The 27,326-nt window shown below is 43.2% G+C and overlaps 1 long non-coding RNA gene across 1 annotated transcript in view; it reads left to right on the top strand.

Moving 5' to 3' along the window:
- The first annotated feature begins 1 nt into the window (after position 1).
- The window catches only part of LOC142104650 (uncharacterized), a 214,305-nt gene continuing 186,980 nt past the window's right edge, over positions 2-27,326 (top strand). The window contains exons 1-2 of the long non-coding RNA XR_012679615.1: positions 2-35; positions 7,003-7,070. This is a non-coding gene — a long non-coding RNA (uncharacterized LOC142104650). The remainder of the gene's footprint in view (positions 36-7,002; positions 7,071-27,326) is intronic.

Genomic DNA, 27,326 nt, shown 5'->3' on the forward strand with positions numbered 1-27,326 from the left:
TTATGTCCAGGATAACGTGGGATGTAGCATGATATGTACGTATGTACAATGACTGTGATATTCATATCTGCAAACATAGAGCAATTAAAGAAAAACTGTCTAAGCCAGTGGTTTCCCAAACTTTTGCAGTTCACGGCACCCTTAGAGTCTCCGAATTTTTTTCAAGGCACCCCTCCAAAATAATTACTGAGCAGTCCTGTTTTAGAAGTAGTTGGGTCAAAAAATTGTAATAAGTATTTAGGTTACGACAAAAATACTTATTTAGTTGTATGCAAAAATGCCCCTCTGCATCCAGAGACACTGCCTCCTCTGCATCCAGGCACTCTGCCCCCTCTGCATTCAGGCACCCTGCCCCCTCTGCATCCAGGCACCCTGCCCCCTCTGTCACGCTGTCCCCCCTCCTCTGCCCTCTCTCACGCTGCCCCCTCTGCCCCTCTCTCACGCTGTCCCCCTCCTCTGCCCTCTGTCACGCTGTCCCCCTCCTCTGTCCTCTGTCACCTCCTTTGCCCTCTGCCACGCTGTCCCCCTCCTCTACCCCCAGGCACGCTGCCCCCTCTGCAGCCCTCTGTCACGCTGCCCCATCTGCAGCCCTCTGTCACGCTGCCCCCCTCTGCTGCCCGCTGTCACACTGTCCCCCTCCGCTGCACCTGTCCCCCTCCACTGCCACCTGTCCCCCTCCGCTGCCACTTGTCCCCCTCCGCTGCCCGCTGTCCCCCTCCGCTGTCACACTGTCCCCCTCCGCTGTCACACTGTCCTACCCCGCTGCCCCTGTCCACCTCTGCTGCCCACTGTCCCCCTCTGCTGCCACACTGTCCCCTCCGCTGCCCACTGTCCTTCTCTGCTGCCTGCTGTCCCCCCCCGCTGTCACCTGTCCCCCTCCGCTGCCACCTGTCCCCCTCCGCTGTCACCTGTCCCCCTCCGCTGCCATACTGTCCCCCTCCGCTGCCACCTGTCCCCCTCCGCTGTCACCTGTCCTCCTCCGCTGCCATACTGTCCCCCTCCGCTGTCACCTGTCCCCCTCTGCTGCCATACTGTCCCCCTCCTCTGCCACACTGTCCCCCTCCGCTGCCACCTGTCCCCCTCTGGTGCCACACTGTCCCCCTCCGCTGTCACACTGTCCCCCTCCGCTGCCACACTGTCCCCCTCCGCTGCCACCTGTCACCCTGTCCCCCTCCGCTGTCCACTGTCCCCCTGCACTTCCACACTGTCCCCCTGCGCTTCCACACTGTCCCCCTCCGCTGTCACCCTGTCCCCCTCCACTGCCACACTGTCCCCCTCCCGCTGCCACACTGTCCCCCTCCGCTGCCACCTGTCACCCTGTCCCCCTCCGCTGTCCCCCTGCGCTTCCACACTGTCCCCCTCCGCTGTCCCCCTGTCCCCCTCCGCTGCCACACTGTCCCCCTCCGCTGCCACACTGTCCCCCTCCGGTGCCACCATCCTTTTTCACTCTGCCCCACGCCAGACATAAAAAAAAGAGAAGACAGAAACTTACCAATCAGCGCGGCGCCGGGACCCAGCAGCCTCCTCTCTCCCGCAGCTGTCACTGAATATCGACGTCAGTGACAGCTGCTGCGGGAGAGAGGAGGCTGCTGGGTGACAGCGCCGCGGCACCCCTGGGAGCCGCGGCGCACACTTTGGGAACCGCCGGTCTAAGCTATGTGTATGAGGATAGAGGAGATGTGAACTGTGCTTCACAACTTAAGATATGTAAACTGTCTTACTAACACCTGGAGACATGTTAAGAGTTTGTGCATGAGGAGTTAACGGTCAAATATATGTGGTTCAGCTATATTCTTGGTAATTATTTAAGAAATGTGCTAGGGTCTGAAGGCGTTATGAATAAGAGTTTATATTTATAGAGATGGTCTGGCACCCAAATCATTGAGCTTGTCGGTATTTTCTTGTCGGTCATATTTACGTTGGTATTTCTGCTGTCGGAAATATGACTACCACTGGTCTTTATAGTGGAGGATTTTTACAATAAAGGAGCATGGTGCAGTGCTCAGTGGCGGTCTAAGAGTAGGAATTTGATGAGCTCTTGCAATTGCAATTGATCAGTGAATTCAACTATAAAATATTATTGTATCAGCTAATTCTCCAGAAGGTGGGGATGTCTGAGGGGTATTTGGTGCACTGGGGGGGGGGGGGGGGGGGGGGGGGTTGTAGCATGCGTAGTATCCAACAGGCCTGTAGGAGTTAACGAGGAGGGGAAGCCCTGCCTGTTTCATTTGCTCTGGGCCCAACAATGATGACAGCCTGATGATGATATTGTGGTGACTAATACATGGATACATACAGTACTGCTTTTGGGGTGAGCCTCCTGAAGATCACCCTTAGCCTGCTCTTAGTACTTAAATATATTTCTTATTTTGGCTTGAATATCAAATTTTTAGTACAAGATTCAATGCAATATATTTTTATCATTAAACTTAATTAATTTTGACTCTGTGAATATGATTGTAATTTTATTATTTTTGAAAATATTTCTGTTACTCTGTATTTGTGAATAAGACTTAATATTAATGGTAAACCTGACAGTCACAGATGCTACACTAATAGCAAAATATATTCACAACACGTTATGCATGATGTACAGTAATAGACAAAGAGTTGTAAGATTTGTAATATCGTGTACTGCTCACTGATAATGAGCATGTATTTTCACAGAAAAACACTAGGTGGTATAACATGCTAACAAACGGCATTATAGATATACACTTAGTAAAGAGAAGAAAATATAAACCTAAATACATATATTTTTACCATTAGGAATGTCAGCACATTTATGCTTATTTGTGCAAGAAAGTTTCAAATCAAATAGCAAGATTTATAAAATTCTTTGAAACTGCACAAATTACATATTTTTTATTATATAAATTAACACTTAAAAATGAGTATATCCCATTTCAGTATTAACATTTTATGCAAAATTATTTTTTTTTTAACTGTTTATTTCTATGGAAAGTGTACCATACAGAATTAGATCACACTGATAAGCTGAGCCACCAGTACCGTTCCATATATCAACAAATCTAAGCATGTGGATAAAATGAAATATACAGTAGAAAAATGTAAACATTAGGAACAGTGTCGGCCCTTACATACTGACCTTAGAAATACTGTGTGGATAAGTACAGTGCATTTTCTGTAACAGATTTTGAGAGATATTATGGTAAAAGTGTCAGTTCAATATGGGAGTACACCCCAGTAGAGAGTGCAACCACGAAGTGGGAAAAAAGTAGCTTTGGCCATACCCCATAGAACCAGACGACCATGCAACTATTGCTGTGTAAAATGTGTGTAATTCATTGTTGTCTCACTGATAGCTGTTTATACCCCCTGTGAGTAGATCAGAGCTTGTTTTAAGGTTGACTCTGGAAATTCACTATATGAGATCCAATATTTCAGTCATAGGCAAACCGAGGGGAAAGGGGGGGTTCTAGTGCCTGGAAAACCCCCCTCCAAGCCAGGGGCACTGTATAATTGAGGTGGCTGGACCCTTCCCCCCAGGGGCGGATCTAGAAAGTATCCTACCCAGGGCGATTTAGGGGGGGCGATTTAGGCCCCGCCCCCTTTTTGACTTCAAGGCTGCCGGCGCTGCACAATATGTGCAGGTCCGCTCGGCTGTGACAATGTGCTGCCCGGCTGCTCTGATTGTGTTTTAAACACAATCAGAGCAGCCGGGCAGCACACTGTCACTGCAGAGCGGACCTGCACATATTGTGCAGCCGCCGGCAGCAAGCCCCTGCTAGGGGGGCTTCCCCCAGGTCCATCCACTTTGTAGCTTGTGTGCAGATCGTTTCTGTCTGCGCTGTTCACAGCCGTCTCCCCCCTCCTGTGTGTCCGCACCCTCTCTCCCACTGCCTGCATGTCTCGTGTGTGCAGCAGGAGGACACAATACACAGCACTAGATGAAAGGGGCAAGTGTGTGAGTGTGTGTGTGTGTGTGTGGGGGGGGGTTCTCATGTGCTTTTAATGTAAGGGGGGGATTTTATGTATAAGTACAATAATTCCTTTGTGAACATAGGCTTGGAGGGACTTTTAATAAAAGTGTGGGAGGAAGGGGGAAAAGGGATTTTAATGTAAGTGTAGTGGGGGTATTTTATGTGATGTGGTTGGGGTGAGAAATATTAATTTCATAGTAGGTTGAGAGTGGGAGCTTTTAATTTATTGGTGGGGTGAAGGTTGGGGATATTTAATTTAATAGTGGGGATATGGTGGACCTTTTAAGGGTGGGATAATGGGAATATTTATTTAATGCTGGGGTGGTTTGGGTGCTATTAATTCAATGTGTTTGTGGAGGATTGTTATTTCTTAAAATTGAATGCTAATTATTTAATGTTTGGGATGAAATAGGTTTATTTATTTAATGTAAATACTATTAATTTAATGTTGGGGTTGTTTTGGGGGAAATTGATAATTTTATTAAAGGTGAATGACATTAATTTACTGTTTGAGTTGGTTGCTGGGAGCCTAATTATTAAACATGGGTGCTTTTGGTTTAATATCGGGCTGATTTGGGGGAGGAAGGCCAACTGTGTTCACTCATTGCTGGGATTACTATATTAGGTACTTGTCCTCTTCCAAACAGGAACCCAACATTCCAGGATCCAGACAAGCAGCAACTGAGCTTAGGGACACAAGCAGCAGCAACAAGTAGAGACAGCAACAAGAACAGGTAGGAGAGAGCAGGACAGTCTGCCAACTGTGCTGACACACTCAGTTACAAATTTGTCTGAATTTGTAGGGACAGTTGGGAGGTATGTCCCGCTTCACATGGCTCTTCTCGAAAAGGGAGAGCTGCGTGCACCTAACAGTAGTGCACGCAGCTTTGCCAGTGTATATGATGGGGATAGGAAGAGTTGGAGAACAGCCGAGCACTGTTTAAAATTATAGCTACGCCCCCATGCTTGCTGGTCACGCCCACTGTCGGCGTGGCGTGGAAACCCCTCTCTACAAATCTAGCATTTGCCCAGGTCAATGTATGTGTGATAGTCTGATACAACTATAAAATTCTGTTGGCAGGTTGTGAAAAGAATTTAAGTTTCCATTTTGGAAAAGTTGGCCACAGTTTCTGCATCCATTAGCCTCTCAAAGTTTTCAAACAATGTTCTGTAGCGAAGGTATGAGTGTGCCCCACTAAGAGAATTAACTTGTTATTTTAGAGCACAAGACTACCTCAACCACCATGCAACAATTCCAACCGTTAGACTGTGTAGCAGCAATAGGACTCTAAAATAATTCTGATAGTGGCAGTGAATGCACAGCTATACTTTCAATTTCCACCAATGTTTTTCCTGTATGTATTGCCTCCCAGTGTATCATTTGACATTTAATCAAGAATGTTATCTTATAATGGTGTATGGTGTATATTGTTAGGTTAAGCCAAACCACCTTATTAATGTTGCAAAGCTGGTTCGATAAACTACAAATTTTCACCCATCATTTTACATAACCAGGTACACCTCCTAAGGGTGCTAACACTCCAACCCCCCCCCCCCCCCCACCCTCTAAGCCCTGGGTAGAAGCTTTTCTATTGAAACAACAGGCTCTGACATTCTCACACTGGATTCCCTGTCGGTCAAATCAAAGCACCAGATATAATACCTAAAGAGGGTACTGATTGTTTCTTATGCCAATTAGACACATAAGGGGAGATTCAATTCAGCGCGATGCATCTCTGGAAAGTCCATGTAGTAAATTATAAATCAATATCTTTTATTGAATGTTGATGTGCCCCTAGTAACTCAGCAATTGACTGATCACTTTAACCTGTGGCATATTTGACCATTGGCTTTGATGACTGTTCAGCTCATTTAGTATAGCACACCCAGGTACTCAAGAAAACACTGCCTTATATTGCTCATCATTTCATATAGTGTCTTGTTCTGTTGTGATAGAGATTAAATGATCCCATAATAGTACCAGATACAATATTTGACTAGCGCTGTGGTTACTGTAGTATAAAAAGTATTATTGTTTGTCCATAAGATGCCTATGTCATATAGCATCATGCTACTTTACAGCCTGACAGGGCTTCATGCAGAAAAGCTACATACTTATCACTTTGCATAAGTACATTGCAAACAAAACACCCGCTTGACAGCATAAGTGTCAAGGCTTTTAAGATATTAAAGTTAGTAATTGATTTATTGAATCTTAGATTGATTCTTATATATCCAGATCAATATAAGAGATGGAAATTAATTGATTAAGAATAATGATGCACATTTTCGTTCTTCTCTGAGACTGAAGTACATTGGGAGGCCTCCGGGGCACGGGGCCACAAGTGGCACTCACACTGGGTGACTAAAAGCAATGGGATCCATCACTCTTCAGTTATTTCGTCTAATCCATTATGTATTTAGCCACAATTTACTTATCTTTCTTCATTTATTTTCCAAATATGCTACATGGCTCATTTAGGACCATACAAAAGTGAAATACACATGAATATGTGGGATTAATTAAATGAGCTGGCGTTGGTAAAAACAGTTTTTTTTTAGGAAGGAGTTCCCAGTTTACAATGCGGGTGAACAGCATTTATCTCCTCTCAGAAGGACCTGATATTGCTGCATACTCAGAGCTGCGGGAAACTAGGCATTATCCAATATATTTAACGGGGCGCTTTTTGCACTTTCGAGTTACACTTTGACGAAAACCGCATTTATTGACCTTCAAACACAAAAATGGCGCATGTTATAAAGAAAAAACATGAAAGTTGAAATTAATGAAGGCAAATACAAATGTTGGTGCATTCCTCTTTACGTGAGCGACCGCAAAGACTAAGAATCATATGTATACTGTGAAAAAGATAAGCAATTTAGCGCACTTGTGTAAAAAGCAAGGTCCACATTATTTGCAGTATTAAAATAAGGCTTTATGGCATTATTCATTGGCATTGTCTATTTACATCAGTAAAGGATCAAGGCATGCATATATTTTATTCCTGCGGAAATTTGGAAATATTATTTAAAGTTTGTCGTTGTCCTTTCATCTCAGAAAGAAATGATTACATATGTGTTGTGCTTGCTGACTTCTGTGGCCCAATACAAGCAAGGAAGACTCAGGTAAACCATTGATTTTACAATTTAATGTATAGATTAACTAGTCATTGTCAGCTGCAGTGTCAGCAAGATTGAGTGGGGAATAAATGTTGTATTGATCTGCAAACAGCAATAGCTTCCTTGAAGTACCGTAAAAAACCTTAAATGGTAAAAGAAAACATTTTTATAATGTTCAACTGAAATATAATAGGAGTAAACTCCATATGTTGGCTTCTGTATTTGTAGAGATTTTAGGAATACTTTACACTGCACAATGTACTGTAACATTACTAAATGCAGGGTTTGCATCATTAATTCAAAAAGATCTTTTTCACTCAGCTGAAAGGAGAAGTAACAGAGACAAAAGTCATGATAAATGTTATGCAATGTTTCCATTAATGCAGATGGCATCCTGTAATAAAATAGAAATGTGGTTACTGGTTAAATCACAGTATGTGCCAGATATAACCGCATGGAGCAATAGATTATAATAAAGAGCCAAGCAGTTTGCCCCAAGACACTCAATTTATAATTATTATATTGGTACAACCATAGGAAATTACTATCGCTGTTTCAAGAATGGCATAAAATGTAGCAACCCAAGTTCCTGTAAGTAGTTATCTGCAGGAATCCTAGACTCTAGTTCAGATTAAAATTACAAAAAAAATAGTAAAGTGGACTCTGCATGTGAAATATTACAAAAAGAGGTAGAATGCGTGGGTTGAATGCGTGGGATGAGTGCGTGGGCTGTGTGAAGGCTAAATTGGTTGAAAGTGTGTTAGTTAGAAAAAGCACTCTTGACATTTAGTTGGAAGCTAAGATGAGTCAGGGAAAGCTTCACAGAAAAACTCAGATTTCAGTAAATGATTAAGGATTGAGAAGCTAGAGAAAAGTCTGATCATAGAGAAATACTATATATACATGTTAGATAAGCAAATAGTGGCAATGGCATAGCAACAGGAATCATAGTGTTATGGCACCCAGTGCTGCATAAACTTGTAGAACTATAGCAGAAGAGGTCTTCACCTATAGCAGCTGCCTTTCCCATACAGACTGGTTATGATCACAGGTACTCGGATGCCCCCAGGACTTACACTCAGTGTAATACAAGTTTATGTTCACATTGCAGCGCACAGGTACAGGAGGTAATACACGGAGTAGGGACCAGCCAGAGATCTGCGGAGTGGACCGAGCACCGGTGGAGACCTAGGTGCTAGCTGGGTCAGGGCCACAGGCAAAGGTTTGGAGTCCGGGTAGAGGCAGAAGATCAGTGTCACAGGCAAAGATTCAAAGTCCAGGAACAGGCAGAGGTCATAGACAGAAAAAGCAATCTAGGGTTAAACACCAACACAGCACAGGAGCAGGCAGCAGTACTGAGACAGAACTCTATAACCAGCAGTGAGGCTCAGTCCTCACTGCCTTACATAGTACTAAGAGTCAATCAGAGCAAGGCCCTGCCAGTGCTCCCAGAGCTAGCATATTTACTGGCCCTGCGGCCAATGCCCAGCAGGGTATAAACTAATCACCCATTTTTTGGCTGAGCCTTACCAGCCCTGCATGTATGTGCCCGGCTGTTAGACAGCTGGCCGGGCGCGGCGGCAGGGAGCCTGAAGCGCTCCGTTTGTTGCCTAGGCAACCGGGACGAGGGAAGTGACGCCCCAGTCGTCATGGAGACGGCTGGAATGCCACCAAGAGGAGCAGACAGGAAGTCGCGGCGGTACCTGTGGCCGCCGTGGCTGCTGACACATAGTAGTTTCAACTAGGTTTAGGCCCCAGAGAAAGAGGCCAGACTGTGACTCCATATTAAGCATTCTGAATTCCTGTGACAGCAAAGGTGTTAGACATTTTCAGGAACATTTTCTGGCACACACAACACCGCCTGTACTCAGGCCCCTCTCTCCTAATCTGACTGCTGTCAGGTTGGGGATTGGGACTCAGTATGCAGAATTCCAGAGATGCACTGTCCTTACCATTTGCCCAAAACCTTGATGTGTCTGTGTGTAAGTTCTGGGCCCATTCAGGACTATGAGCTTCTTTCTGACCATTGGGTTGCTCCATGCTCTACATGGGTCCAGAAACTTCACACAGATACATGGAGGTTTCAAGCGAAAGTGGAAGCACCATCACTTAGGAGACGGTAAATGGGAATATGAAAATATGTCTGTACAAAAGGATATCCCTGTTCAAATGGGGGTGTCTATAAAAAAGGGTAGTCTGTGCCATGGGTGTATCTTTATGTAAAAGTGGGCATCTGTATGCAAAAGTTGGTATATCTTTCCAATCTGTACCTGGAAACTTACCTCCCCCTCCCAGCTCACTGTGCATTTGTATCAAACACTTCTCAATCCTTTCTCTCTATTTAAAATGTTCAGCTTGGGTAGGCATGGCTTGGAAGCTGAACGAGATGGGCGTACTCACTGAGAGCTCCTGAGTTTTCCTCCACAAATTCATATAAGTCAGGAATCCCCCATCCCTAAGTGCACCCTTATATCTCATTATCGACTCAGCCTATATACGTTTTATCAGTCCTGACCTGTCTTTCAACTGATGGAACGCCACGTACTCCATGAAGCGACACCAACTGGGCCTTGCGCAAATTATCTGCCCCTCAAACCTGAGCAACAACACAATTAAGCCTTACCCGCCTCTCCTGCTCAGCGAGCCAATATCTTGTAGCGGTGGAGACAGCTATTGATAGCAGGCAGGGATCACAACTACGCATGGAGGTCATCTGGCAGGAAGCCCGTCCTGCTCCTTCTAGTTAAGGAGATCAGGTTCACTCCCCGACAACGATCATTTCACCCAAGGGCACCCTAACTGCTGACAGCAGTGGGCTTTTCTAAACTTGGAGAGCAGAACTTCATAAGGTACTCACATAAAAGTCTATTTTGGCTCAGTGAACCCTCATTCATACGGTCTTTAACTTAAAGACCTCACCAGTGCTCTTTGCTTGTAGCCCTCCACATGGATGATTATCACTGTATGAGACATCTTTAGTGCTGGGAACTCTTACTAGAGCCTGATCTGACTAATAACATCTGAAACTTACTTTATTGGATCAGAGACTACAGGATCCTGCTTTTGTTTGTCCTCTTTATTAGTGACGATAACACTTGTGCTTGGCTGATATTAACTGTGTCTCTGTAACTTTATTATCAGTTCAACACTGATCCCATCTACTGGTGAATGGTTAGAAAACTGACTCCATTCCCAAGATTGCACATGCATGGAAATAGCTAGGAGTTCCTAGGTTCAGTGACCCCTTTATGGACACAGTTGCCCTCCAGGTTTAGCCTATAGATATGTTGGGTAAGAAGTGCAGCCGTATTGCCCCCATACTACTTAGAACCTAGCCACTCCTCTACAACCACTATCATGAGGTCTCAATAATGCCTCGGGGGGACACGAGACAGCTAACTTACCTGATTATGCAATATCTCTACTACTGAAACCTTTGAAGTAAACTACGCGACATGAGACACTTCCTCATGGTAACAGATTCTCCAGCTTCAACTCCAACTTGGATATGGCTTCTACATCAACATTTGTGCCACATTTGGTTGAGCAACCCATGGGCGCAGCTCATCCTGGCAATCCTGCGGACACAATTACCAACTAAACAGGACTTTTACGCAGGAAAGAAGAATCCACGATTGGGTCAATGCTAAATTCACCACGGTACAATTCAACATCACACATGTAGCCAACAGAATCGCGGCATTTGAAGAGACTGATGAGAGAATGGAGAATTACCAATCGAAACTACAGGAGGAAGTCCGCCATCAGGCAAAGTAGAATGCAAAGTCACTTAGATGATCTTGATAACCGTGGCTGGAGAAATACTCTAAGAATCACTGGCATACCTGAAGATGTCCAAACTGCAGACATTATTGATGCTCTTACAATAATCTTTAATGAAGTGTTAGGAGATGACACAGACAAGCAAATCTTGTTTGATAGCGTACATAGAGCTCTCAAGCAAAGGAGAACTCGATCTGATGCCCCAAGGTATTATTATTATTATTATTATTATTATTATTATTACCATTTAATAATAATAACCACTAATTCCGCAGCGCTGTACAGAGAACTCACTCACATCAGTCCCTGCGCCATTGGGGCTTACAGTTTAAATTCCCTAACACACAGACAGACAGACAGACACACACACACACAGACAGAGACAGACAGACAGACACACAGACAGACACACAGACAGACACACAGACTAGGGTCAATTTGTTAGCTGCAGTCAATTTGTTGGTTTATTTTCAAACCATATCAAACCACCCCCCAGCCCCCTCTGCTTACCCCCCAGCCACTTATAGCCACCGTCCAGCCCCTCTGTCTACCACCCAGCCCCCCCTGCTTACCCTCAGCCACATCTAACTCCCCCACAGTCCTTGTTGCCTCCTCCCAGCCACCTTTGCCTACCCATCATTTCAGGAGGGCTGGGGTTGGCCTCTTCCACCCATGGAGCTCCACTCCTAAGGGCGATGTTATGGAACACCACACACAGAGCAGTAATGTTGCATAATGTCCTTGGTGCATACATAACAGCACCACCAGACCAGTCAAGGCATCTAAACCTTGCCTTCAACGGGCCAAATGTCCTCTCAATAACCAATCTGGTGGCCGTATGCCCCCTCTGCCTATCCACCAGCCACATCTTTCTCCAAAGTCCCCTCTGTCTACCCCCCCTCAGTCACCTGCCATCTCTGTCCACCCCCAGCACCCTCTGATAACCCCCCAGCCACATCTTTCTCCCAAGCCCCCTCTGCACACCATCAGCCACTTCGGCACACCCCCAGGCCACTTCCGCACACCCTCCAGCCACTTCTGCACACCCCCTAGCCACTTCTGCATACACCCAGCCAGTTCGGAACACCCTCCAGCCTCTACATTGTCTCTCACACTGTCACTTTCTGCTGCCTCAATGACCTCTGCTTCTTCTACACTGTTCCACATCACGGGTAACCAGAAGTCAGGTCCAAAAACCTACAACCACACACCAAGGGCCATTCGGCATTGAAAATTAATACTTTGTTTGTGGATTTGTTTTTGGATCACATGTGGTTTTTGATGCTTAATTAATACACTTGTTTGAGAATGTACAAAACCAGGTCACTGTTTTTTGATCTAATAGACTTTAAAAGTGACATTTATATAAGAGTATAACAATTACTTACATTAAAAGTAGGTGAAAAGCACATAATGTTTATAGCGGAATGCCTCCAATGTTTCAGGAGGTCTGGGGTCAGCGTCTTTCACCTCCTCGTCAACAACCTTGGCCTCTTCCACCCATGGAGCCCCACTTCTAAGGGCGATGTTCTGGAACACACACACAGAGCAATGATTTTGCATACTGTCCTTGGCACATACATAACAGCACCATCAGACCGGTCAAGGCATCTACTCATTGCCTTCAACAGGCCAAATGTCCTCTCAACATCCGATCTAGTGGCCATATGCGCTGAGTTGTATGCAACTTCCTGCCCTGTGTATGGGTTCAAAATAAGAATAAGGAGCCAAGAGTGGAACAAGAATGCATTATCTCCTATGAAGGGTGCCAAGAAAGACAAAGAGAAAGAAATTAGTCATCACTTACAAAACATACCAAAAATACTTATGGAATATGCTAACATGATATGGTGGGACTGTTATTGACTAAGATCAGAAATTTGCATCTAGGTGCCTAATTATTTACAGCAAGCAAAGCATCCAAAAATTGCTAATTTGCACCGAGTATTAACCATGTGGCAATGAAGAGGTAGCTAACATTAAATTATGTGTACATATTTCAGTTTGGGTTTGGTCATGCACAAGATCAAAATGTAACATTATTTCTGCCACTTTCTAGGAAAACCACAAAAAAGTACACCATTTGCATTGTAACATGCACAATACTACAGAGTGTTCAGATTTTGCAACAGAGGACAACCCACCATTTCTGACTAAAATGTATAGGAAGGTCAGAAAGACAACAAAAGATTAATGATACATAATGATTAAATTACAAAATGACCTAATAGCCATGCGTCACCAAATGGTCTTGCACCCCTTTGCTTCAGTTGTAATCTGCACCATGTCCCTGATTGTCTCAAGGAAAAGGAGTCTTTCGTACTCCCCCCCCCCCCCCATACAGCTACCAGGTCACGAATCTGGAGAGACGCATATAGCCTGGATATTTGGATATTTATCAAGTAGAAATGCTTCCGATTCTTATAAATTGAAGTATTCCCACCCAACGGAACCAGGGCTAGGTCCGGGACATCCCAGCCGCGACTCCCACTGTGGTCTGGAAGGACCCAGTGTTGCAAAAGTGCAATGCCGCCAATAGTTTGGTCAATAATGGCATTGCTGTCGGGATGTTGCGAATTGACTCTAGGTCACTCTGCACAATGCGCAGGGTTGTGCAGAGTGACCTAGAGTCAATTCGCAACATCCGCCTCATGAGGACATGAGGCGGGAGCCGATAGTGACGGACCACCTCAGCATCTGACATCCCAAAGAGGCTGACACGTGGCCTGAAAACATACTCCCAGGGCTGGCACCGGTGGACCAGTTGCTGGTTTCGGAAGGGTTGAAGCCTGTTGCCCTCCTCTTCCAGCACCTCCTCCATGTCCATGAGTGCTTATATGTGAGAAAGATGGATGAAGGGTGCAGAAATTATCACAATTTGGTTCAGTGGCTGATCTTTAAAAATTCAGTAATATATAAGAGTTACTATATTTAGATATGGTTATATTAGTTCTTTCTAGGGTGACACTACCTGCCTTAGTTATCATTTTTGAAAATCAGGAGCACCCTCAATCTCACCCTTTCCGCTCTCCTCTTCCATTTTCCTTGTTATCTCCCTCAAGTCTTTCTTCATTTATTTTTTGGCTATTGTTTTTTATATAGTAACTAGCCGAAGTACCCTGCGTTGCCTGGGTTTAAATCTTCAAGCTATTATGTTATCAATAAGTTGGATGTAACTGTCAGCATTTTAAAAGTAATTAACAGCTTAGTAGCTCTTCCAACACACCCGTGAGGAGGCTGCCCAGTGTCATTTTTGTTTATATATTAAATGTCATCCAAATCTATCCAGTGGAAGGGCCAGAACAGGCTCCGTGGGTTAAAGTTCTGCCCAGCATACACAAACTGAAGGTACGACTGGGATCTCAACCCCCTAGTATGTCTTCTAGGATCCAATGTTACCAGTCTGTGAAGTTTTCGTCCTAATCCATCCAGTGGAAGGACAGACAAACAAATGAAACAAACAGACATACCAATGAATTTAATATATAAAATGCCATCCAAATCCATCCAGTGGAAGGCCCAGGACAGGCTCACCGGGTCAAAGTTCTGCCCAGCCTACACCAACAGGAGGTCCGGCCGGGACCCTAATCCCCCCTAAAACCTGGTGAGGATCCAACTGGACCAGTTTGAGTTGGTTTCATCCAAATTGGTGCAGGGGTGTCAAAGATATTCACCAACAAACAAAGAAACTTCTTCTTTTATATATATATATATATATATATATATATATATATCTGAAACGGCAGCAAGACCACCGCCGCTGAACGAGGCTGGGATGGAAGTACTATACGTTTGACCTGCAAAGATTCAAAGTCCAGGAACAGGCAGAGGTCATAGACAGAAAAAGCAATCTAGGGTTAAACACCAACACAGCACAGGAGCAGGCAGCAGTACTGAGACAGATCTCTATAACCGGCAGTGAGGCTCAGTCCTCACTGCCTTACATAGTACTAAGAGTCAATCAGAGCAAGGCCCTGCCAGTGCTCCCAGAGCTAGCATATTTACTGGCCCTGCGGCCAATGCCCAGCAGGGTATAAACTAATCACCCATTTTTTGGCTGAGCCTTACCAGCCCTGCATGTATGTGCCCGGCTGTTAGACAGCTGGCCGGGCGCGGCGGCAGGGAGCCTGAAGCGCTCCGTTTGTTGCCTAGGCAACCGGGACGAGGGAAGTGACGCCCCAGTCGTCATGGAGACGGCTGGAATGCCACCAAGAGGAGCAGACAGGAAGTCGCGGCGGTACCCGTGGCCGCCGTGGCTGCTGACACATAGTAGTTTCAACTAGGTTTAGGCCCCAGAGAAAGAGGCCAGACTGTGACTCCATATTAAGCATTCTGAATTCCTGTGACAGCAAAGGTGTTAGACATTTTCAGGAACATTTTCTGGGACACACAACACCGCCTGTACTCAGGCCCCTCTCTCCTAATCTGACTGCTGTCAGGTTGGGGATTGGGACTCAGTATGTAGAATTCCAGAGATGCACTGTCCTTACCATTTGCCCAAAACCTTGATGTGTCTGTGTGTAAGTTCTGGGCCCATTCAGGACTATGAGCTTCTTTCTGACCATAGGGTTGCTCCATGCTCTACATGGGTCCAGAAACTTCACACAGATACATGGAGGTTTCAAGCGAAAGTGGAAGCACCATCACTTAGGAGACGGTAAATGGGAATATGAAAATATGTCTGTACAAAAGGATATCCCTGTTCAAATGGGGGTGTCTATAAAAAAGGGTAGTCTGTGCCATGGGTGTATCTTTATGTAAAAGTGGGCATCTGTATGCAAAAGTTGGTATATATTTCCAATCTGTACCTGGAAACTTACCTCCCCCTCCCAGCTCACTGTGCATTTGTATCAAACACTTCTCAATCCTTTCTCTCTATTTAAAATGTTCAGCTTGGGTAGGCATGGCTTGGAAGCTGAACGAGATGGGCGTACTCACTGAGAGCTCCTGAGTTTTCCTCCACAAATTCATATAAGTCAGGAATCCCCCATCCCTAAGTGCACCCTTATATCTCATTATCGACTCAGCCTATATACGTTTTATCAGTCCTGACCTGTCTTTCAACTGATGGAACGCCACGTACTCCATGAAGCGACACCAACTGGGCCTTGCGCAAATTATCTGCCCCTCAAACCTGAGCAACAACACAATTAAGCCTTACCCGCCTCTCCTGCTCAGCGAGCCAATGTCTTGTAGCGGTGGAGACAGCTATTGATAGCAGGCAGGGATCACAACTACGCATGGAGGTCATCTGGCAGGAAGCCCGTCCTGCTCCTTCTAGTTAAGGAGATCAGGTTCACTCCCCGACAACGATCATTTCACCCAAGGGCACCCTAACTGCTGACAGCAGTGGGCTTTCCTAAACTTGGAGAGCAGAACTTCATAAGGTACTCACATAAAAGTCTATTTTTACTCAGTGAACCCTCATTCATACGGTCTTTAACTTAAAGACCTCACCAGTGCTCTTTGCTTGTAGCCCTCCACATGGATGATTATCACTGTATGAGACATCATTAGTGCTGGGAACTCTTACTAGAGCCTGATCTGACTAATAACATCTGAAACTTACTTTATTGGATCAGAGACTACAGGATCCTGCTTTTGTTTGTCCTCTTTATTAGTGACGATAACACTTGTGCTTGGCTGATATTAACTGTGTCTCTGTAACTTTATTATCAGTTCAACACTGATCCCATCTACTGGTGAATGGTTAGAAAACTGACTCCATTCCCAAGATTGCACATGCATGGAAATAGCTAGGAGTTCCTACGTTCAGTGACCCCTTTATGGACACATTTGCCCTCCAGGTTTAGCCTATAGATATGTTGGGTAAGAAGTGCAGCCGTATTGCCCCCATACTACTTAGAACCTAGCCACTCCTCTACAACCACTATCATGAGGTCTCAATAATGCCTCGGGGGGACACGAGACAGCTAACTTACCTGATTATGCAATATCTCTACTACTGAAACCTTTGAAGTAAACTACGCGACATGAGACACTTCCTCATGGTAACAGATTCTCCAGCTTCAACTCCAACTTGGATATGGCTTCTACATCAACATTTGTGCCACATTTGGTTGAGCAACCCATGGGCGCAGCTCATCCTGGCAATCCTGCGGACACAATTACCAACTAAACAGGACTTTTACGCAGGAAAGAAGAATCCACGATTGGGTCAATGCTAAATTCACCACGGTACAATTCAACATCACACATGTAGCCAACAGAATCGCGGCATTTGAAGAGACTGATGAGAGAATGGAGAATTACCAATCGAAACTACAGGAGGAAGTCCGCCATCAGGCAAAGTAGAATGCAAAGTCACTTAGATGATCTTGATAACCGTGGCTGGAGAAATACTCTAAGAATCACTGGCATACCTGAAGATGTCCAAACTGCAGACATTATTGATGCTCTTACAATAATCTTTAATGAAGTGTTAGGAGATGACACAGACAAGCAAATCTTGTTTGATAGCGTACATAGAGCTCTCAAGCAAAGGAGAACTCGATCTGATGCCCCAAGGTATTATTATTATTATTATTATTATTACCATTTAATAATAATAACCACTAATTCCGCAGCGCTGTACAGAGAACTCACTCACATCAGTCCCTGCGCCATTGGGGCTTACAGTTTAAATTCCCTAACACACAGACAGACAGACAGACACACACACACACAGACAGAGACAGACAGACAGACACACAGACTAGGGTCAATTTGTTAGCTGCAGTCAATTTGTTGGTTTATTTTCAAACCATATCAAACCACCCCCCAGCCCCCTCTGCTTACCCCCCAGCCACTTATAGCCACCGTCCAGCCCCTCTGTCTACCACCCAGCCCCCCCTGCTTACCCTCAGCCACATCTAACTCCCCCACAGTCCCTGTTGCCTCCTCCCAGCCACCTTTGCCTACCCATCATTTCAGGAGGGCTGGGGTTGGCCTCTTCCACCCATGGAGCTCCACTCCTAAGGGCGATGTTATGGAACACCACACACAGAGCAGTAATGTTGCATAATGTCCTTGGTGCATACATAACAGCACCACCAGACCAGTCAAGGCATCTAAACCTTGCCTTCAACGGGCCAAATGTCCTCTCAATAACCAATCTGGTGGCCGTATGCCCCCTCTGCCTATCCACCAGCCACATCTTTCTCCAAAGTCCCCTCTGTCTACCCCCCCTCAGTCACCTGCCATCTCTGTCCACCCCCAGCACCCTCTGATAACCCCCCAGCCACATCTTTCTCCCAAGCCCCCTCTGCACACCATCAGCCACTTCGGCACACCCCCAGGCCACTTCCGCACACCCTCCAGCCACTTCTGCACACCCCCTAGCCACTTCTGCATACACCCAGCCAGTTCGGAACACCCTCCAGCCTCTACATTGTCTCTCACACTGTCACTTTCTGCTGCCCCAATGACCTCTGCTTCTTCTACACTGTTCCACATCACGGGTAACCAGAAGTCAGGTCCAAAAACCTACAACCACACACCAAGGGCCATTCGGCATTGAAAATTAATACTTTGTTTGTGGATTTGTTTTTGGATCACATGTGGTTTTTGATGCTTAATTAATACACTTGTTTGAGAATGTACAAAACCAGGTCACTGTTTTTTGATCTAATAGACTTTAAAAGTGACATTTATATAAGAGTATAACAATTACTTACATTAAAAGTAGGTGAAAAGCACATAATGTTTATAGCGGAATGCCTCCAATGTTTCAGGAGGTCTGGGGTCAGCGTCTTTCACCTCCTCGTCAACAACCTTGGCCTCTTCCACCCATGGAGCCCCACTTCTAAGGGCGATGTTCTGGAACACACACACAGAGCAATGATTTTGCATACTGTCCTTGGCACATACATAACAGCACCATCAGACCGGTCAAGGCATCTACTCATTGCCTTCAACAGGCCAAATGTCCTCTCAACATCCGATCTAGTGGCCATATGCGCTGAGTTGTATGCAACTTCCTGCCCTGTGTATGGGTTCAAAATAAGAATGAGGAGCCAAGAGTGGAACAAGAATGCATTATCTCCTATGAAGGGTGCCAAGAAAGACAAAGAGAAAGAAATTAGTCATCACTTACAAAACATACCAAAAATACTTATGGAATATGCTAACATGATATGGTGGGACTGTTATTGACTAAGATCAGAAATTTGCATCTAGGTGCCTAATTATTTACAGCAGGCAAAGCATCCAAAAATTGCTAATTTGCACCGAGTATTAACCATGTGGCAATGAAGAGGTAGCTAACATTAAATTATGTGTACATATTTCAGTTTGGGTTTGGTCATGCACAAGATCAAAATGTAACATTATTTCTGCCACTTTCTAGGAAAACCACAAAAAAGTACACCATTTGCATTGTAACATGCACAATACTACAGAGTGTTCAGATTTTGCAACAGAGGACAACCCACCATTTCTGACTAAAATGTATAGGAAGGTCAGAAAGACAACAAAAGATTAATGATACATAATGATTAAATTACAAAATGACCTAATAGCCATGCGTCACCAAATGGTCTTGCACCCCTTTGCTTCAGTTGTAATCTGCACCATGTCCCTGATTGTCTCAAGGAAAAGGAGTCTTTCGTACTCCCCCCCCCCCCATACAGCTACCAGGTCACGAATCTGGAGAGACGCATATAGCCTGGATATTTGGATATTTATCAAGTAGAAATGCTTCCGATTCTTATAAATTGAAGTATTCCACCCAACGGAACCAGGGCTAGGTCCGGGACATCCCAGCCGCGACTCCCACTGTGGTCTGGAAGGACCCAGTGTTGCAAAAGTGCAATGCCGCCAATAGTTTGGTCAATAATGGCATTGCTGTCGGGATGTTGCGAATTGACTCTAGGTCACTCTGCACAATGCGCAGGGTTGTGCAGAGTGACCTAGAGTCAATTCGCAACATCCGCCTCATGAGGACATGAGGCGGGAGCCGATAGTGACGGACCACCTCAGCATCTGACATCCCAAAGAGGCTGACACGTGGCCTGAAAACATACTCCCAGGGCTGGCACCGGTGGACCAGTTGCTGGTTTCGGAAGGGTTGAAGCCTGTTGCCCTCCTCTTCCAGCACCTCCTCCATGTCCATGAGTGCTTATATGTGAGAAAGATGGATGAAGGGTGCAGAAATTATCACAATTTGGTTCAGTGGCTGATCTTTAAAAATTCAGTAATATATAAGAGTTACTATATTTAGATATGGTTATATTAGTTCTTTCTAGGGGGACACTACCTGCCTTAGTTATCATTTTTGAAAATCAGGAGCACCCTCAATCTCACCCTTTCCGCTCTCCTCTTCCATTTTCCTTGTTATCTCCCTCAAGTCTTTCTTCATTTATTTTTTGGCTATTGTTTTTTATATAGTAACTAGCCGAAGTACCCTGCGTTGCCTGGGTTTAAATCTTCAAGCTATTATGTTATCAATAAGTTGGATGTAACTGTCAGCATTTTAAAAGTAATTAACAGCTTAGTAGCTCTTCCAACACACCCGTGAGGAGGCTGCCCAGTGTCATTTTTGTTTATATATTAAATGTCATCCAAATCTATCCAGTGGAAGGGCCAGAACAGGCTCCGCGGGTTAAAGTTCTGCCCAGCATACACAAACTGAAGGTACGACTGGGATCTCAACCCCCTAGTATGTCTTCTAGGATCCAATGTTACCAGTCTGTGAAGTTTTCGTCCTAATCCATCCAGTGGAAGGACAGACAAACAAATGAAACAAACAGACATACCAATGAATTTAATATATAAAATGCCATCCAAATCCATCCAGTGGAAGGCCCAGGACAGGCTCACCGGGTCAAAGTTCTGCCCAGCCTACACCAACAGGAGGTCCGGCCGGGACCCTAATCCCCCCTAAAACCTGGTGAGGATCCAACTGGACCAGTTTGAGTTGGTTTCATCCAAATTGGTGCAGGGGTGTCAAAGATATTCACCAACAAACAAAGAAACTTCTTCTTATATATATATATATATATATATCTGAAACGGCAGCAAGACCACCGCCGCTGAACGAGGCTGGGATGGAAGTACTATACGTTTGACCTGCAAAGAGTTTTTCTATATGTTGCTGCTCTAAGGCTATCTGGTACGCAGATTATATTTTCCATATATAGATGTCTCACATGGGTGTCCCATCTATTTTTATCCATCTTCACTGTTGTTTTATGTGTTGATTCACGACAAGGAAGCCCAGTTATACTAGGTGATACATACACTCACATGAGGTGTTGTTTAAGTCCATGACAATACTACTCTATGTTGGCCTTTTTTTCTACATTGTCCTACCTGTTGGAAATTTGGAGGAATAGCCCTTGAGGAGGTTCCCCCATCTCTGAATTGACTACTGATTATAACCCAACGGTACGCAGCTTAATACATTTGTCTACATTATACATTTGATAATACACATTGAGGCGCCCTGACTGTTTTTTGTTGCAGTAATCATCCCTATCCGGACTAACCATCTGGTCGCAGGTTTTCGTGGCTGCCGCTCTTACTTGAGCCTACTATCCTCTCTAATTGGGACTTTGATATTGTATTCACGATTGTTATTTATATTTATATTGTGGCGTTTTACGCTGTGGTTAATAGCGCCATTTTATATAAATTTTTGGGTTATATATATATATATATATATATATATATATATATATATATATATATATATAATACTAAGTTTTGATTTATCTACTGTACCATGTTTTTGCCCGGTTGCATTTGATACTTATCGACTTTAAGAAAATCAGTTTACAGACAAAATTGTTCAGCATTATAGAAACAAACTTACATTATCTGGGAAACTCAATCAAGAGCTGGAATGATAAAGAGTAAAATAATGTCATAAATAAAAATGAAGATATGTAGTCCTTTTCCACAGATGAAAGTGTAAGTGTGCTAGTTGGCAGGGCACTTACCACTCACTCAGGGGTTCATCAGACTGCCTCAAATTATTCACATTCTTAGGCTCTGTGGATTAAAATGTGTAAAGGGCCTTTGTACATGTAGTTTGAAAAAGGCTGACAGTAGGACATCACAAGCGCATCAATACAGTCCAAAGCCGCTGCAATAAATGGGTACAAGACTATGTCTCGACAATATGTCAATTGAACACCCCCCAGCAGATACTTAGTAATTACAATAAAACTTGATAGGGTCCAATAGATGTCACACAAAAGGTCACCCGACTTGGTGATAGTCACTCTCATCCTTGTCCTTTGTAGCATGTTTTGATTCCACTGCATCAAGTTTTCATAAAAATAGCTAAGTGTCCCTTTATCTCTAGACAGGAATATTACACAGATTACAGGTACCCAGACTCTATTGATATGCTCAGACTCCATTGCTTCGCAGCCTTACTAACTCAACAGGTTGACTCGACAGTCTCAACCTCTGTCACAGTATGCCTGAAAATGCACTCAATGTCTTTGCAGTTCATGTATCACTTCTTCTCTGAGTAATTCTATGCCACCGCTGAGGCCCCAAGGCAGCTTCTGCTTGATAAAGTTTAAATTGGCACTCCAGAATGCCATGGTTGATGATCACAGCAGAGAGCTCCCTGCTGCTGATACGTCCAGTCTTATTTAAAAAAGGTCAGGAGAACTGTTTTAAGCATGGGGACCCTTATAGTGGTACCAATGGTACACATGAAAAGCATGCCCTGGTTACAGTACAGCCAAAATCAGTTTGAAAATAACATAACACTTGTCATTTCTAAGCAGGTCAGTATTATGGTGCTGTTTACAAATATCTTTCATAGTTCCTGTGAGAACTTAGTACAACATCATGTTCATTCTCATGAGTCTTGAAATGTAGGGCAGTCTTTCACATTCATTTCTGTGAAATATAAGAAAATAATGGCTTGGGATATGTAATAGTCAAGAAAATAGCTATACAAACTGTGTGACAGGGCGTATACCTCCAGTAAGACGAAGAAAATGACTGTTAATGGTCTGATAATTATTAACTATACAGACCCAATATCCACGGAGATGAGGAGGTGTAAAAATCAAGGCTTTTGGAGTGCCAACATCAATATCCCCATCAATATGCTCTCTCCACCACCTGAATCTGATTTATTTATCTTGTCCTGCAAAATGAAATCTTGTATTCTTTTGCTTTTAGGTGCAATGAGAGAGCAAGCATACTAAATACACAGAAAGATAACACAATTCAGCCTCCTCTTTAACATACAAGAAGATTTTCTTTCTGGTTTTGTCCACTTTAAAACATAGGGAAGTATAGTATGTAGGTGTGTTTCATCTTACTATGGTTACCAAAATGTTAAATTCATTGGCTTTTTTTTTTCTTTGGTTGTTTTTGAGTTTTGTATGTGGAGTTATTTCCACTTACACCTCTTGATTTATGTTCGGACGTATGTCCGTTTGCGTAGTGTATCTTGTGTGAAATACCTCTGTACATGCTCAGAACAGATGTTTTGACAGTGGACACAATTACATGCAATTCATGTCCAAATGCAATTCACACTTACGACTGCCTACAACTTGTAGGGCAGAATGAGTGGAAAGGGACGGACAGACATAGGCAATGTATAGTAAGGGCGTTCCAACACAGATGTGGCCGATTCATGTTTTGGGTTTCTCCTAAGTATGCTTGGCTCAAGCAGTATCATTTGCATCAGCTACAGGGCAGGTGAAAGTGCTGACTGTGATGACTGGCACAGCATAGTCTTTGTTTGGAAAAGTACATATATGCGCAGAACATGTGTCTGCAAGTAGTAAAAATGCATTGTATGTACTGTACGCATTAAGAACATCTTGATTTATGTATTTAAAGTAAAGCAAGGGACAATTATGAAAAAAAAAATTTTTTAACAACCATATTTCTATTCTTGATTATATTGTTTATAGTTGTTCATTTATTTTGTAATCTAAATAGTTTTGTATGCGTTGATGTGATTTTATATTGCTCATATGCTTTTGTGTATACTGCAGACTGTTCTTTCTCTCTTACTACAGACAGTACCATTTAGACAGAGCATACTTACACCCAGATTCAAATCAAAACGCATCTTGAGATGTGCTTGGATTTACATACAGTCGGAACTACGCTCAAGTTCTTTATTAAATTGCAACTTGCTTTGTGGCTTGAATCAGGACTGTATGTTTTACATGATTGAAAGTATGCAATTCATTCGCATTTCTAATCCAGTAAATGAATTAACTAATCTCTGCTCCTCTTATTCAGAAAGCATTAGAACATATTAAAATGTTAAAGCTGTGCCTGATTAGAACGACCGAGATTCTCATGAGAGGGCTTGGGAGAGAGACCTGGGAAACGCTAGACAATGAAGACTGGGAGGAAATTAGAACTAACACAGCCTCCAGTTCAATTTGTGTTAAACTGAAAGAAAATGCTTATAAACTTCTTTATTGTTGGTATTTGGTTCCAACCAAACTACAAAAAATCTCCCCAGATTCATCTAGCACATGTTGGAGAGGTTGTGGCGCAGAAGGGTCCTTTCTCCATATCTGGTGGCAGTGTCCCAGACTTGCCCCATTTTGGACGGAACTTAGGAACTTTGCCTCACAGCCACTACAGCTTGACATCTCGTTTTCTCCCAGGTTTTTCCTTCTCCCTCTCGGGATTCCATCGGCCACCAAACATCAAATGAAAATGTTTTGCCACGTAATCTCTGCTTCCCTATGCCAAATTGCTACGGACTGGAAGCAGCCCAATGCTCCAACTTTACAGACGATTATGGGCAGGATTTGGTACGTTTATCAAATGGAATACATGACATGCATAATCCGTAATACCTCTAATTCATTCACTAAGGTTTGGGCGCCGTGGACCTCATGCTTCCAAATCCAAACCCCTTTTTTCATGTGATTCTACAGCATCGCTCCATCTGGATCCTTTCTTCCCTTCCCTATTCCATCCTTCCCATCTCTTCTCTTTCTTTTTCTTCTCCCATATTCTACTACACTCTTTCATATCTCTAACTCTTAGGCGGTCCGCCACGCCCCCCCCCCCCCTTACTCTTCTCAGTCTTACTCCTTTTCTAAAATTGTTGCTTTCCTGGAAAAATCGGGTCAACATCCTTAGTAATACTCTTTTCTAACAAGACGCTGTATGTTTTAATACATATGTATTCTTCAGATGTTTATAACACAGTGCTGTACAGAATGTTACTTTTGGTTGACCCTTGCAAAAATAAAATCTTTAAAAAAAAATAAAAATGTTAAAGCTGTGTTTGGCCTGCTCTAGCCCTGTTCCTGGGTGTTTGGCAAATTAAAAACAGTTATTGAGGCAAAATTATTACAGCGGATGAGTGCTACTGATGTCTTACAAGTACATCTAATGGGGGAAGTTTAACCTGAGAAGGTGGATACTTGCTTGCTGGGACAAGAAAGTCTTTGCAATTGTGATTGTATCATCGGTATTTCCCTTTCCCATTTTCCAGGAGTAGGATTGGTTAGTCATGGCATCACGTAATGATAATGGTTTTACAGCACCAATTTTACAAAAAATGTATTTCCTTTATCTTTCATGGAATGTTGGAGGATTACATATTCCAGTCAAAAGGAAGAAGGTAACCTCTCATATTAAAAAATCTAAACTTGACATTGTCTTTTTACAGGAGACTCATTAGTGATCCGGATATGGCTCCACCTGAAAATATAATTGGATAGATGATTGTATCCTGCTGCATAAAACACTAAAACTAACGTGTCACAATCTTATTACATAAATGCCTTCCATATACAATTATAAACACTTGTATTGACCCAGAGGGTTGCTATTTACTATATATCTGGCTATCTAGATAGCCAGATGAAGGACTTTAGGTTCACTATTTTTAACTTATATGCTCTAAATTATCAAAACAGTTTTTCTGGCACATATCCCAACTGCTTGCTCAACGGGAAACACTAAACCTAATTCTAAGAGAGGATATTAATATGTAATTGACCCTACCATTGACAAGTCTATTTTTCCCTATGAAGTTACATTTCGCAATGTGGAGTAAAATTTCTTATTTAATATCGAATCTTACTATTTCTGTGGAGACTCACACATCCTTGTAGTAGGGCATATATGCTTTACTCAGGTGTGCATAGGTCTTTTCTCAAATTGATTATATATTAGTGGTTGATTCTCTAATTTCCAAGATTAGTGAGACAACTCTTGGCCAGGTCTTAATTTTGGATCCTGCTAAGGCATCTTTGTCAATTCAGATTCCTATAAGAGATCACAGTAGCCAGCTCTGAAAGTTTCCTTTTTAGGCCTAGAATTCCAAGCATTTCCAGCAAAACTTAAAACATCATTACCTAGCTTATGTTAATACTAACATTGAACACTGGGATGATCCAGTCTTGTTTTGGAGACCTTCAAGTCGGTTAAGAGGGGACATATTATAACTTGTGTAGCTAATAAAAATAGAGAGAAAGGTTGTCAATATCAGTCCATACATAATTCAATGAAATTATGTAAGGACTGATGTGGAGAATTTAGAACATTATGTATTATCCCAAGCTCAAGTAAAATTTAATTATATTAAGAATTGTAAAACTTTTGACTAACCTCATGAAATAAACACATAAGTGAAACCACATTGTAGCTATTAATATACACAGTGTGTTGATTCCTTTTACATGAATATTATACAGATTTATACTCTGCCACTCCCCCTAACCTGTCTCTTGTCACTAAACATCTGCAGGAAGCCAATCTTCCCAAAGTTACAAACTCTCAAAAAGAAATACTAACTTACATTAACATAAATCTCCAAGCCCAGATGGCTTTACAGGAGAATATTATAAAATTATAAAACAGGAACAGAAAGCCAACTTTTAGAACTTTTCCAGTGTATATATACGAATAAACAATTTTTACCCAACTATTAACTAAGCATTCACACCACTTACACCTAATCCCAGCAAGGACACTAAATTGATGATGTCATATCGGCCAATCACATTACTAAAATTAGATTTTCAGATAAAATAATGGCTATTATCTCCAAAGTATAGTTCCCACATTACTTACGGATCATCAATTGGGATTTGTCCAGACATCTAGTCAGGGGCATAGACACTGTTATAGCTGTGATCGCTGCCTCTGCATTGTCACCTAGCCTGTCAAACGCACTCTTAAGCCTAGACTCCCACAAGGCGTTTGATATGATGTCATGGCCATATCTAATAGAAATCCTTCACACTAGAGCTTTTGACTCAGACTTTATAGGCCTTATTAAATATTTTTTTATTTGTCTCCATGCACTTCTCTTTTGATAGATGATATGCAAGATGAACCAATAGAAATGTCTAGAAGCACATCTAAAGGATGTCCCATGTCTTCTCTTTTACTTGATATATCCCTATATCCAATGTGCTACAGAACTAGCCAGTACCGGACAAAATGAAAATATCCACTTTTGCTGATGCTATTTTACTATATGTCTCAATTCCAGGAAACTTCATACATCCTCTA

This window comes from Mixophyes fleayi, chromosome 1 (genome assembly GCF_038048845.1).
Source record: "Mixophyes fleayi isolate aMixFle1 chromosome 1, aMixFle1.hap1, whole genome shotgun sequence".
NCBI lineage: Eukaryota > Metazoa > Chordata > Amphibia > Anura > Limnodynastidae > Mixophyes > Mixophyes fleayi.